This window comes from Poecilia reticulata, chromosome 21, assembly GCF_904066995.2.
Source record: "Poecilia reticulata chromosome 21, P_reticulata-male-v2, whole genome shotgun sequence".
NCBI lineage: Eukaryota > Metazoa > Chordata > Actinopteri > Cyprinodontiformes > Poeciliidae > Poecilia > Poecilia reticulata.
This window is the reverse complement of record NC_088850.1, coordinates 2880987-2896148: the sequence shown is the minus strand read 5'-3', so window position 1 is coordinate 2896148 and position 15162 is coordinate 2880987. Positions and strand designations below refer to the sequence as shown.

Below are 15162 nucleotides of genomic sequence, written 5' to 3'. Positions count from 1 at the left end.
TCGTTGTCATCTGCTTAGAAATGCCCTTCAGTGGGGCCACAGGAGTAACGCCCCGCCCACACAGCCGGCCCAATCCGCAACGGGTTCAGTTGAGATCGGCCCAACCAAATAATGACAAGACAAGACAGAGCGTTCAAAGCGCTGCAGCTCCAAACAATCAGTTGTCTGAAACAGAAAACCCATTAACGGTGGATCCAGATAAAACAAATCAAAAGCTAAATAGCAGGTAGCTCACCCAGGGGTGGAAACACAGCCTAACCCGGGAGGAAGCGGGTCAGCAGGTGAGGACCAGACGGAAGCCACACGCCACATTCTCAGCTGCAGCTGGCAACGCCATCAGAGCAACACTGCAGAAACGCACGACAGGTGTAGCACACAAAAACCAACCATAATCCCAGCAACGGATAGCAAAACTGCCACTTACGATCGAAGACGAGTCGACCAAACCCACAAGCCGACATGTAGCCGCCGACCATAGCAACAGTGGGAGAACAAAGACGCACGCACCCTGCAGTGGCCTGTCCAACTATAAAGGCATTCGCCCCGCCCACCAATCAACGGTGCCCGGTGCACGGAGTGGGGGAGGGTGGAACACCATCCCACCACACTAAAATCATGATACCCTCACTGTGTATCCCTCTAAAAAGTGAACCTATTTAAATAAAGAAATAAAGAAATCCCTCCATGGGTGATAACACGACAGAGGTCGTTCATTTTATAGCGTTAACACCGGTGCTGTAAGTGGTCCGGTATGAAACGGAGTGATAGAACAACACAGCACTTTTACATTTCAATAATCAGGATACCGAAATTGTTTCCGTTGTTTTAAAAGGTTTATGTCAGTCTGCCTTTTCCCCATCGATACGCTTCCCGACCGCTGCGCGTTAAAAAAAAAAACAACTTGCAGATTAGTTTTTTACAACTGCAGGTTTAAAATAAACTGAGTTAAAGAGTGCATAAATGAAACCTATCACTCTGCTAGATGTGTGTATTTTTTAAAACGTGGCTTAAAACCTTAACGGTGCTGCTGCTGTTCACCACATTCTCATCAGTTGACCTCTGAACTGTCTTTCTGTGAAAAACAGGAACAGTTCAGAGATCAAACTGAGAACCAACAGGATTTTAAGAAGTTAAATAAAATCTCACCTGCATCTATAAAATTGGACTTTTGCTAAAATTCATCAAAACTAATCAGGTCTGCTGAATTATTCTGTTTTATTCTCAGTATGTAAAAGATCCAAACAAAGAAGCAAGTGCATTTTTTCAAATTTTGCAAAAGTAAAAATGCTCACATGCTGGCCTTCTTCGTCTTTCATAGACCTTTTGCACATCATCACAGTCTGTAAAAATATGACTGAAAAAAGTCCCTTCTAATGTTGATGTGTTGGTCTTTAAAATTAACCTTGAAATGAAATCATTTTTAGTTATAAGTGATAATTTATTCATAAATGCTTAGCCGAAACCAAGCAGACGATGTGACCAAATAAAGCTCTGAGCCTCCAGCAGTCAGAGTGAGGAAGTGGTGAGTATCAGGAAGTAGAAGCTCCATCTGTGTTCAGTCAGTCAGTCTGACTGTCAGAGCAACAGACGCACAATGGATCAACTCCCATGGATTCAAGGCTTTTTATTCATCATCCTGCAGCTCACAGGTAGGAAGACACTCAACATTTATGTAGAGCTACAGATTATAGATCTGCTTTACTCACTGCGGTCAGATTTAATATTTATGCTCCTGTTTTATCTTCTAACAGTCACTGCAGAGAGAACATCTGTTATAAAGAGAGCTGGAGATGAAGCCATGTTGTCATGTTCACAACTGATCGATGGTCAGAGGAACTGTAATGATACAACATGGACCTTTACTGGTTTAAAAAGTGGAACAACAGAAGAGCTGTTTGACCTCAGTCAGAGAAAACAGATTAACAGAACCAAACCAGACAGACTGAGTCTGACATCAAAATGTTCTCTGGTTATAAAGAAGTTCAGAGAGGAAGATGCTGGACTTTATCAATGTCAACAATGGGACACAAGAGATGATCACAATCACATTCTGGTTCATCACTCTGATATTGATCTGTCTGTAGTTTATCGTAAGTATTAATATTTGTTCAGTCATTATTTTCAATATCTGTTCATGTCAGAACATTTTATTTCAGTAATTAATATTAACGATAATTGATCTTGTGTTGTTTTAACATTTCTGTCTTCATCAGTGACTGAACAGAAGGAGAACCAGGAGGTGACATTGAGCTGCTCTGTGGTGACCTTTGACCCCTGTCGGTACAAAGTTCAGTGGTTTTATCAGGATGTGACCAACAAAGAATCACCATCAGAGTCTGTCTGCTCTGCTGCTGTCACTTTATCATCAGGGTCAAAGTTTCCTCAGTGTAAAGTGACTCAAACTGGATCTAATGAAGAGTTTACCTTCAGTCTGCAGCCGTCAGGTGAGACGATGATAAACTGTAGAAGATCAGCGACGTCACATGAAAATGTCTTTGGCTTTAAAACTTGTTCAGAGATTAAATGTTTTCTAATTTGTTTTGTTTATTGAATCTCAGGAGGAAAAATTCAACCAACAAGAAAACCTGGAAACAGAAAAACAACCAGACCAAACCAGAGCAACGTTTCACCAACTCATGAAGGTAATGATTTTACTAATATCTTTAACATCATATTTATAGAACACAATGTGTTTTATTCTAATTTAGTTTGGCATGTTTGCAGTTCTGGGTCAGCAGTTCAGCATCTCTGGGGACGAGGTCGCCGAGGTGGTCAAAAAGCTCCTCGGTGGCAGGGCCCCAGGGATGGATGAGATCCGCCCGGAGTTCCTTAAGGCTCTGGATGTTGCAGGGTTGTGTTGGCTTACACGACTCTGCAATATCGCATGGACATCGGGGGTAGTTCCCCTGCATTGGCAGGGGAACTACCCCCTGCCAATGCAGGGGGTAATTCCCCCTGCATTGGCAGGGTCCCCCGTTTAAAAAGGGGGGACCGGAGGGTGTGTTCCAATTACAGGGGGGTCACACTCTTAAGCCTCCCTGGTAAGGTCTATTCAGGGGTCCTGGAGAGGAGGGTCCGTCGGATAGTCGAACCTCGGATTCAGGAAGAGCAGTGTGGTTTTCGTCCAGGTCGTGGAACACTGGACCAGCTCTACACCCTCAGCAGGGTCTAGGAGGGTGCATGGGAGTTCACCCAACCAGTCTACATGTGTTTTGTGGACTTGGAGAAGGCGTTCGACCGTGTCCCTCGGGGGGCCCTGTGGAGGGTACTCCGGGAGTATGGGGTACCGGGCCCTTTGATACGGGCTGTCAGGTCCCTGTATGACCGGTGTCAGAGTTTGGTCCGCATTGCCGGCAGTAAGTCGGGCTCGTTTCCGGTGAGAGTTGGACTCCGCCAAGGCTGCCCTTTGTCACCGATTCTGTTCATTACTTTTATGGACAGAATTTCTAGGCGCAGCCGAGGTGTTGAGGGGATCCGTTTTGGTGGCCTTAGGATCGCATCTCTGCTTTTTGCGGATGATGTGGTCCTGTTGGCTTCATCGGAACGTGATCTGCAGCTCTCACTGGAGCGGTTCGCAGCCGAGTGTGAAGCGGCCGGGATGAGGCTCAGTGCCTCCAAATCCAAGGCCATGGTCTTGAGCCGGAAAAGGGTAGAGTGCCTTCTCCGGGTCAGGGGGGTCGTCCTGCCTCAAGTGGAGGAGTTTAAGTATCTGGGGATCTTGTTCACGAATGAGGGAAGAAGGGAGCGGGAGATCGAAAGGCGGATTGGGGCAGTGTCTGCCGTGAAGCGGGCGCTGTATCGGTCCGTCGTGGTGAAGAGAGAGCTGAGCCAAAAAGCGAAGCTCTCGATTTTCCGGTCGATCTACGTTCCCACCCTCATCTATGGTCACGAGCTTTGGGTCATGACCGAAAGAACGAGATCACGGATACAAGCGGCCGAAATGGGTTTCCTCCGCAGGGTGGCTGGGCTCTCCCTTAGAGAGAGAAGCTCGGTCATCTGGGAGGGACTCAGAGTAGAGCCGCTGCTCCTCCACGTCGAGAGGAGCCAGTTGAGGCTCTGGCATCTGGTCAGGATGCCTCCTGGACGCCTCCCTGGTGAGGAGTTCATGTCCCACCGGGAGGAGGGGAGACCCAGGACACGCTGGAGGGACTATGTCTCTCGGCTGGCCTGGGAACGCCTTGGGGTTCCTGGAGGAGCTGGAAGAGGCTGGAGAGGGAAGTCTGGGCCTCCCTTCTGAAGCTGCTGCCCCCGCGACCCGACCCCGGATAAGCGGAAGAAAATGGATGGATGGATGGATGGATGGATGGATGGATGGATGGATGGATGGATGGATGGATGGATGGATGGATGGATGGATGGATGGATGGATGGATGGATGGATGGATGGATGGATGGATGGATGGATGGATGGATGGATGTTTGCAGTTAAATGGCTTTTATTTAAATTCAGTTACAAGTTAGAAGATGATAAACTTTATAAGATCAGTGACGTCACATGAAAATCTCATTGGCTTCATGATTTCGATTCATTTTCACTGTTTTTCCAATTGTTTGTGTATTTTTATTAAAATTTAGAAGAGGTTAAAGTTATAAACTTTTTTTTTTTGTTATTTTGTAGAAAAGTCTGGAGGAAAAGTTCAACCAACAACAAAACCTGGATCTAGAACAACCACCAGACCAAATCCAGACAATGTTTCAAAAATCCCTGAAGGTAATGATTTTACTAATATCCTGAACATAATATTATAATGTTTTACATTTTGTGTTTGATTCAGGTTTTAATATATTTTCTGTAGATGAATGACTCGTCTTCACTTTGTTCTTCATTTTCTAAACGACAAAACTGGGAGTTAAAATGTTCACTAAGTTATCTAAGAGGTTTAGCATCACTGATATATGAAGATTTGAACGTGATTGAGTTTCAATTCACTGATAAAAATATGTATTTTAATTTACACTGAAAATCCCCAGATTTTTATTTGATTCAGGTTTGATGGAGGCGTCAGATGCAAACATGAAAACATTTCTTTGTGTTTCTTTGTGTTCCTAATCCAGAAATGTTTTTCACAGGTGAATGATTTATAATGTAACAAAGTTAAATATGTAAATAAATATAATAAAGGAAGGTCAGAGGTCAGGATTTCATCATCCTGTTTAGATGGATTATGAAACTGCAACTTATCTCAACAGATACTTTGCTAAATATCAAAACATTTAATCATATTAAGCCTAAAACTGAATAATGTATCTATTTTTCCTTTATTTCAGCTCTGTGCCGTTTCATCATCGTCTCTGTGGCTTTAGCTGCTTTTTCACTAACTGTTGTGAGCGTCAACATTTGGACAAGAACTAAAATGAGAAAGAGAAATGAAACAGTTTGATAATCTGCAGAATGAAAATACTCACAAAGCTTCTGATGAATTGATATTAAGCTCAGAAACTGATTATTGATTTATATTAAAACTGGATTATTCTGTTTGTTCTCTCCATAAAACCTGTTGGTGATGTAAACTTTAACATTAGAAGGTTTTTGTAATATTTTATTGTCACTTTTTGTGTTTTCAAACTCCTCTGATGTCCCAGATCAACTCCAAGAAATTTACATTTCAGTGAATTTGGAAAAAGTCAGATTTGTTTGTTTTTTCTCAGCATCAACTCAGTAAGAAATATTCACTGCTGTCATTTCAGTGCTTCATAATAATGTCACATGTTAAAAATGATTGGAATGAAAAATATTATTATCTACTAATACAAAAAATGTCACATTTTTCAAAGACAGGAGTTTTTTTATTTTGCTGTTTCTATTAATGGCATGCACAAAGTGTCCGATGGTATTTTACTGTTTATTTTGTTTATTGGTTTCATGGATAACTATCTGAAATGTATCATCTCATTTCTTAGCGGTTCCTGAAGAAAACAAACATCAAACCAAAGTAAAGCAAAGCAGACATTTGCATGAAATCTGTTGCTGCAATGTTATTTGTGTATTTTATGACACATTAGGTTAAAAAATAAGAACTCATTTAATAACTTAACGTTAAATGTGGGCTGCACAGTGGCGCGGTTGGTAAAGCTGTTGCCTTACAGCAAGAAGGTTCTGGGTTCGATTCCCGGTCTTTCTAAATGGAGTCTCCATGTTCTCCCTGTGCATGGTGGGTTTTCTCCGGGTACTCTGGTTTCCTCCCACGGTCCAAAAACATGACTGTCAGGTTAATTGGTCTGTCTAAATTGCCCCTAGGTTTGAGTGTGTGTGTGTGCATGGTTGTGTGTCTCTGTGTTGCCCTGCGACAGACTGGCGACCTGTCCAGGTGACCCCGCCTCTCGCCCGGTACGCCAGCTGGAGAGGAACCAGCAACCCTCCCGACCTCACTGAGGGACAATGGTGCAAGAAGATGGATGGACGTTAAATGTTTGCAACATGGGCACAAACTCCACTTATTTATATTTTGTTGTAAATAATTTGAGTTTTGTTTTGAGGTTTGTAACCTTCCAGACTAAAATTTCTGAGAATTTCTGCTTTGTAGTTTTATAGACGGAAATGTGAGAATGTAAACACTTCATGGTGTATAAATGTTGTGTTTGTTAAAGTGTTGTAAATAAATGTTGACACTTTGCAAAGTGAAATTTCTGAAAGTTTCATCTTCATGCCTCCATTGATAAGAATTTAAATGTGTATAAAGAATTTGTACTTGTTAAAATTAGTTACACAAGTTATAATTTTTGTATGCTGATGTCTGTTTAGAAAGAAAAAAGCTGTGAAAAACTCTTTGCTTTAGTTCTCTAACTTGTGTGAGTTTCAACCTGCAGGTTTTTATTAGATGTTTCTTCCTCTCAGCTGATTGGTCAATGTCATGTCAATCACAAATGTAACCATCCAATCAGAGATCAGATAGTTTGACGTTTTACTGAGCTCCAGGTTCAGAAACGATTCCAGTTCTTCAGTTTTTATCCTCATTGAAAACATATGTAGGAGTTAGGATGAGTTGTATTTACTATTTTTTAGAAAGAATGCAAGTGTCAATTTATTTTGACCTCTGTGTTTTATTTACTGTAAAAATACATTTCCATGTTGTCAAACCATATTCCCACTTTTTCTACTTAAGCTTACAAAACATGTAAAATAAACAATAAAAAGAGTTTTTATTATCTAACATGTTCTGTAGCTGCAGGTTCAGTTGACGGATGTAGAAATGAAACCCATAAACTTCCTAACCACGTCTATTTTCTAGTTATTGTGGGTTAAAACCTCAGAGCTGCTGCTGCTGCTGTTCACCAAGTTGTCACCAAACACTTCCTCATCATTTCACACATAAGAAAACTTCATATGTCAAAGTGGAAACCAGCAGGTTTTAGGTTTTAAAGTTGTACCTGGATCTTTAATACTGGACTTTGATTTGCCTTTTCATCATCATCAGTCAGTTTTCTGCAGGTTAAATATAACATGTCTTAATGACATTTTAAACTTCACAGTTTATATGCAAAGTGTTACAGCCCTGAACTGTAAAAAAAAAAAAGTCTGCAAATGTGTTGCTGCAAGTTTAAAATAAACTGAGTTGGTTGGTGCATAAATGACACATCAAAGTGTTAGATGATGTTTTATTCTGATCACTGGTTCAAACCGCAGAGCTCTGCTGCTGCTGCTGCTGCTGCTGCCGCTGCTGCTGCTGCTGCCGCTGCTGCTGCTGCTGCCGCTGCTGCTGCTGCTGCTGCTGCTGCCGCTGTTCTCCACATTCTGATCAAACCCTTCAGGGATCAAACTGGAAACCAGCAGTTTGTCAAAAGTTAAATAAAATCGTATCTGATGCATCTATAGAACTGACCATAGATCTGCAGGATTCTTGTGCTTGATTCTGCAAAGACCCAAACAAAAGAGGAAGTTCATCTTTTCGCACATTTAGCTAAACTGAGACGTTTCACAGGCTGATCTTGTTCCCCTTTGAAGACTTTCTTGTACGTCACCATCTGTACTGTCGTGTAATGAGGCTGAGAAATATAACTTCTAATGTTCGCATTTACTTTTTACTATTAGCTTTTAATGTGGACTTCAAAATAAATACAATCTAAATAATGAGCAATAACTTATTTCTAAAAGCAAATGGCTGAAATCAAGCAGATGTGACCAAATAAAGCTCTGAGCCTCCATCAGTCAGAGAGAGGAAGTGGTGAGTATCAGGAAGTAGAAGCTCCATCTGTGTTCAGTCAGTCAGTCTGACTGTCAGAGCAACAGACGCACAATGGATCATCTCCCATGGATTCAAGGCTTTTTATTCATCATCCTGCAGCTCACAGGTAGGAAGATACTCAACATTTCTATAGAGCTACAGATCATAGATCTGCTTTACTCACTGCGGTTAAATTTAATATTTATGCTCCTGTTTTATCTTCTAACAGTCACTGCAGAGAGAACATCTGTTATAAAGAGAGCTGGAGATGAAGCCATGTTGTCATGTTCAGATGTGATCGATGGTCAGAGGAACTGTAGAGATACAACATGGAGGTTTTCTGTTTCAGGAAGAGGAACAGAAGCTCTGGTTTCACTCGGTCAGATTATCAGCTCTAAACCAGACAGACTGAGTCTGACATCAAAATGTTCTCTGGTTATAAAGAAGGTCAGAGAGGAAGATGCTGGACTTTATCAATGTCAACAATGGGACACAAGAGATGAACACAATCACACTCTGGTTCATCAGTCTGATATAATATCTCTGTCTGTTGTTTATCGTGAGTATTAATATTAGTCATTATTTCATTATTTCCTGTATCTGTTCACATCAGTGACTTGTTTGAGTAATTAACGACAGGGATTATAATAAAAAGGGTATTTTAAAACTTCTGTTAACATTTCTGTCTTCATCAGTGACTGAACAGAAGGAGAACCAGAGGGTGACATTAAGATGCTCTGTGGTGACCTCTGACTCCTGTCCATACAAAGTTCAGTGGTTTTATCAGGATGTGACCAACAAAGAATCACCATCAGAGTCTGTCTGCTCTGCTGCTGTCACTTTATCATCAGGGTCAAAGTTTCCTCAGTGTAAAGTGACTCAAACTGGATCTAATGAAGAGTTTACCTTCAGTCTGCAGCCGTCAGGTGAGACGATGATAAACTGTAGAAGATCAGCGACGTCACATGAAAATGTCTTTGGCTTTAAAACTTGTTCAGAGATTAAATGTTTTCTAATTTGTTTTGTTTATTGAATCTCAGGAGGAAAAGTTCAACCAAGAAGAAAACCTGGAAACAGAAAAACAACCAGACCAAACCAGAGCAACGTTTCACCAACTAATAAAGGTAATGATTTTACTAATATCTGTAACATCATATTTGTAAAACACAATGTGTTTTATTATAATTTAGTTTGGCATGTTTGCAGTTAAATGGCTTTTATTTAAGTTCAGTTACAAGTTAGAAGATGATAAACTTTATAAGATCAGTGACGTCACATGAAAATGTCTTTGGCTTCATGATTTCGATTCATTTTCACTGTTTGTCCAACTGTTTGTGTATTTTTATTAAAATTTAGAAGAGGTTAAAGTTATAAACTTTTTTTTTTTTTGTTGTTGTTTTGTAGAAAAGTCAGGAGGAAAAGTTCAACCAACAGCAAAACCTGGATCTAGAACAACCACCAGACCAAATCCAGACAATGTTTCAAAAATCCCTGAAGGTAATGATTTTACTAATATCCTGAACATAATATTATAATGTTTTACATTTTGTGTTTGATTCAGGTTTTAATATATTTTCTGTAGATGAATGACTCGTCTTCACTTTGTTCTTCATTTTCTAAACGACAAAACTGGGAGTTAAAATGTTCACTAAGTTATCTAAGAGGTTTAGCATCACTGATATATGAAGATTTGAACATGATTGAGTTTCAATTCACTGATAAAAATATGCATTTTAATTTACACTGAAAATCCCCAGATTTTTATTTGATTCAGGTTTGATGGAGGCGTCAGATGCAAACATTAAAACATTTCTTTGTGTTTTTCTATGTATGTTTTTGACTTTAGTGAAGACAGAAGGAAACTCTGGACAACCAACGAAACCTAAAAACAGAAATTCACTGTCGGTCACATCTGAAATGGATGTTTCACCATCAATTAAAAGTGGAGATTTTATTTGTCTTAAAATATTATTTAAAGATTTACCTGACTGTCCAAGTGTCTGGTTTAGTATTACATGCAATAAGTGTCATATTTTTGCTTTATTCACATTTTAGAGCTAGAAAAAAACGAAGCCACTTCTGCATGGAGTCTCTTCAAATTCAGCTACAATCAATATGACATCAGAAAATATCAATATCATAATCCATCAACTGTCTTAGAGCTAATATTACCATTTAGAATAATTTATTTCCTTTGGATAGGATGTTCTGAGTTTTAGTTCTCATTTGATTTATTCTGTGATTTTTAAGCTTTTCTGTTGAGCGTCTTTGACACAATTGTTTTTTATTTTGATATTTTCTTTCTTGTCATCATTTCCTCTCATCTTTTTCCTGTTACAATAATTCCTCAGTCTTATTGATGAATTTTATTCTCTTATTTGAGGTTTTGCATCGAGGATTGATGGATCGGATGTCATCTAGTTTGAAATACAAATGAAAACGAATAAATTTAAGTGACGTATGGCATTTAACCCAGTAGATTTTTAATAAATTCGATAACTGGAAGTGTGTATGACTCTTGGAAATGGTCTTTGCATCATTCAATAAAGCATTTTATTTTAATTGAGGGAAAATGTAAAAACATCTTGTTTATAAAAATAATTTATATTTTTTCTCATTTGTCAAGGCCGTTCAGACGTCACACAAACTAACAATGACACTATAACCTCTTCAGTAAATAAAGTCGGTGAGTTAACACTGTTTGATTCTTTGTTCATGTTCAGATCTCATCCTTTTTATTTTCAAAAAGTTGTAAAATAAAAACTTAATTACCTTGAATACTGAAAATTACATTCAAAATACATAATTAAAAAAAAACTATTTACAATGACTCGCCATAAAAATGAAATTGTTTGCTTTGCTCCAGTCATTCCTGTAGCTGTGGTTTCAGCCATTATCCTGATCTCTGCTGTGGTGATCATCATACGGAGAGCTAAAGGTGAGAAAACTAATTAATAAAACTATAAATATATTTCTAATCTTTCTGGATTAGCATAAATCTGACTCACTGAACTTTTCAGGAAAGAAAACTAAGGCTGTGGAAAATGCTGTGAGTAAAGTTTAAATTGTACTATTTAGCAGAAGTTAAACAGATAGCAGCGATGCTTGAAAGGCCAAAGGTCACAGAGAATCAATCTGTTTCTTTCCTCTGAGCAGGTTGAGCTTGAAGATGATGTTTCTTACGCCACCATCAGACATGCAGAGGAAACTAAAAGAAATACTCCGGTAAGATTTACTGAAATACAGAAAGTAATCTATATTTTGATCTTCTAATAATTATTTATTATACATTATACTTGGGCTGCACGGTGGCGCAGTTGGTAGAGCTGTTGCCTTGCAGCAAGAAGGTTCTGGGTTCGATTCCTGGCCCCGGTCTTTCTGCATGGAGTCTCCATGTTCTCCCTGTGCATGGTGGGTTTTCTCCAGGTACTCCAGTTTCCTCCCACAGTCCAAAAACATGACTGTCAGGTTAATTGGTCTGTCTAAATTGCCCCTAGGTGTGAGTGTGTGTGTGCATGGTTGTGTGTCTCTGTGTTGCCCTGCGACAGACTGGTGACCTGTCCAGGGTGACCCCACCTCTCGCCTGGTACGTTAGCTGGAGAGGCACCAGCACCTCCCGACCCCACTGAGGGACAAGGGTGTAAGAAAATGGATGGATGGACTTTATATTTATACTTATAATTAAATGGCATCACAATCTTGACATGTTCATCTTAAAGCACAGGTTGTTTTCTCTGTGTGTTGAATTTCTTCTATTGGTTTCCATTCTGACTACCCAGGTAAAATCAAAGTAAAAGTCTAAAAATGACCCAGAAATAGGCTGTACATAGAAAATAACAGCTCTGGGAGGATTAAGAGTCGTCTGTGATTAAATTTGGAGGAGGATAAATGTAGCATGATGTAAACCTCCCCTTAATGAATCTGTAATATTGTTTTTCTGTTTCCAGGTTGTCCAACATGACGCAGTGACCTACAGCACCGTGGCAGCATGTTCCTCCTCTGCTGCAGCCGCTGATGATCCCAACAAGCTCTACAGTTTTATTACCTCAATCAACTGAAGCAGCAAACAAGACCCAACATGTGGTAACATGATAATTTAATTATCTTTTTATTTTGCCAATTAAGTTCAGAACTTTGGTCTCAAAACAGGAAATAATAAAAAAAAGTTGCATTTAATGGATAATCAAGCTTAGCTCTTCAGCATGATTCCCCATTTGGACCATTTTTTCATAAGTTTTTCAATTAATTCTCCATAAAACATGAGGAGTAATTGGTCATGTCCACTTTAAAGGATTATGACAAACAAAAGACAGTCTTAAAATTTCGTACATTGTATTTTGGGGTTTTAGTTTATCTTTTTGCATGTAAAAACTGTATTAACATTTTCATTGACTGTAAATATTCAAATTTTTACTCAGGTTGTTATGTATCATGTCATAGCACTGTCCTAAACAAAATGCTTGTGAATGAAAATGTTGCTTTTGTTAACTTTTTAACTTTCCTTGTATATTTATAGAAAACATTTTCTGTTGTTTATGAGTGTGAGTAAAATTTAAAATAGCAAAATTATGCAGGTCTGGACATTTTTAGGCGAGAATATTTTTCAATCCCCACAGTAAGATCAGGCTAACGTGGCACAGTTAGAGCAACAGCAAAGCATACAGGAAACAATATGCAGACTATGATGAAAAACAATCATCAAATGTCCTATCAGGTCAGTTGTTTGCATTATATTGGCCATTGCCTTGTTGTGAAAACTGGCCCAGAATCTGCTTTGAGTCCTCAAGGTGTTAGTTTCACTGTATGTTTGCATGTAGAGGTGCTGAAGTTGTTCTTCAAGCTGCTCTTCACCAGCCTCAGAAAGTCAGATCTGGTCCCGGACGAGCCCCCAGTTAGTCCCAGCCTAGCTCTGGGACCACAACAAATAAAGGGAAGCACTGCATGGCATTACTTAAAATTAGATTTATTTAAACCAAAAACATGACTGGCTGGAGAAGAGAGAGGAAAGAGAGGCAGAGAGTAATGAGAGCAAGTGACAAACCTTAAACTGGATCTGAAGCTCTTCTGGAGACACTGGCCAGCTGAACCCAGATCCAATCAGCACCAATTAGGAGCTTTGATACACTGAAGGAAATGATGTGGCTTTGAACCAGTTTTTAAACCAGAAATAGAAGGTACTGATTGGTAGTTGTGAGAATGTTGATGATGGTTCTTTGGTCAGTGGGGCAATTGTAGCTGAATTAATTAATAAATGTCACAATAGTGAAAACCCCAGCAGACTGGTCATATAATGAAGACCAACCCTGTTACTCTATATGGTTCACTGGGATTCCTTTCAGTATTGGTAGTTAATCTCACAGATCAAAATGTGACTAAACCTTTTTTGAGTGTTTCTACAGTCTTTGTCCTTCGTGCTTTCAACTCTTGCTGCATGTTTTATTTGCTGATTAAGACTTGGAAGCATTAAATTTTAACCAAGATGATTGAATTCCCTAACTAAGATGATCCCTAGATGTCTAATGACTTCTTATTGCTTTGTACAATTGACCTGCAGCTAAGCTAACATTGGCATTGGGTGGCATGTGTGGCCAAAAGGTAAACTTTTACAAATTGCAAGGTGCAAATATTTAACCGTATGTGACAGTTAAATATTCCAAGTATATGGGAAACATTGGCTGTCTACTCTTTTTGCACCAGCTATCATTGATGTACATGCATAACTCCCCACCTCTACCCTATTGATGTCATGGTGGTTAGCCATGCAGCCCTCTGGCTTGTTGTCTGAGTCTGGTTTCACTGCAACCAAGTTTCTGTAACCAATGCAATGCAACAGTCTCTGAAGCACTTGTTGGATGGAACCTGTAATCTTAGTTTGTGTGTTTTGCTGTGGATCTGGTGTTGTAGAGGTCAGACTGTGAAGCAGGAGCTTAAATATCTGCCCTTTTTGCTGTTAACCTTGCAAACTACCTTTTGCTTCCTTATACTTTAGATTGAGAACCCTGGAGTCCTGACTGTCATCCAGGACGCTGGGGAAGTATTGATAATCCAACATTTTAGTCCTTTCACATCAAAATCCTAAACTCAGAACCTTCAGACTACTATGCATAGACGGCCTCCAATGCGGTTTAAAATCTAAAACATGTATAAACACACAAACACACACAGTGAATGAGGCACCAAGAAGCAGAAGCATTAACTGCAGAAGCTACAACTGCAACCTTAGCAAAACATGTCTAACTATTTCCTGTCTGTTGCTTTTTATCATATAAGTTTAAACTATGTAACCTGAACAGCTGAATGCCTGAGCTCATTTCAATGAATATTTTCTGTAAATAAAGTTTTTGTATTAAACCTATAAATGTAGCATTTTTTACTGTGGAAATAATTTTGTCTCTCTTTCGCAAACATGTCATATGTGTAGGTTGATCCCTAATTCCAACCAATCAGATTTTCAACATCACAGATAAAACCAATCAGCTTAAGGAAAGAACCTGGTTAGCATGCAACACATGCACCAGAAAATGTTGCTGTTGCACGATTTAGCAGGGAAACCTCTAAATGTTACTGGAATGTTGGCTTAATTCAATAATATGTAAAAACATTGAATTAATGTTCACACCCACTGAAATACACAGGCAAAGGAGATTTACAATCTTCTAACTTTAACTATCTGTGACTGGAAATTAACAGGTAGCTACTTTTGTTGGTTTTGTGCGTCACAGAACAAAACTGAGAGGAGAAAACCCCTAATTTTAATAATCTTTCTCATTATCAGAAGATAAAACTTTGAAGGTCTTATTCTCTGCAGTGTAACCAAAGACTTCCTGTTCACATCTCTGAATAAAATGCACTAGAATTAAAATGGAGAACTGATAAATGACTTTAGCTGTGTGGAAAGGACTCTTGTATATGTATCTGAACTTTTTCACACATCTATTAGTATCTTCTGCTTAAGGCATTAAACTTGACATCTCAAAGCACTGACCCACCAAGAGAGCAT

The 15162-nt window shown here is 39.2% G+C and overlaps 3 long non-coding RNA genes across 3 annotated transcripts; all 3 read left to right on the top strand.

Annotated features, from left to right (window-relative positions):
* The first annotated feature begins 2174 nt into the window (after positions 1–2174).
* On the top strand, positions 2175–2634 carry LOC145549678 (uncharacterized). Its single transcript, XR_014085525.1, has 2 exons — positions 2175–2444; positions 2559–2634. It is a non-coding gene; the product is annotated as an uncharacterized LOC145549678 (long non-coding RNA).
* A 6229-nt stretch (positions 2635–8863) lies between these two features.
* Positions 8864–9660, top strand: LOC145549681 (uncharacterized). Its single transcript, XR_014085530.1, has 3 exons — positions 8864–9088; positions 9203–9286; positions 9567–9660. It is a non-coding gene; the product is annotated as an uncharacterized LOC145549681 (long non-coding RNA).
* A 1077-nt stretch (positions 9661–10737) lies between these two features.
* On the top strand, positions 10738–14462 carry LOC145549653 (uncharacterized). The gene is made up of 5 exons (XR_014085494.1): positions 10738–10848; positions 11029–11100; positions 11183–11211; positions 11319–11387; positions 12110–14462. It is a non-coding gene; the product is annotated as an uncharacterized LOC145549653 (long non-coding RNA).
* Positions 14463–15162: the final 700 nt, after the last annotated feature.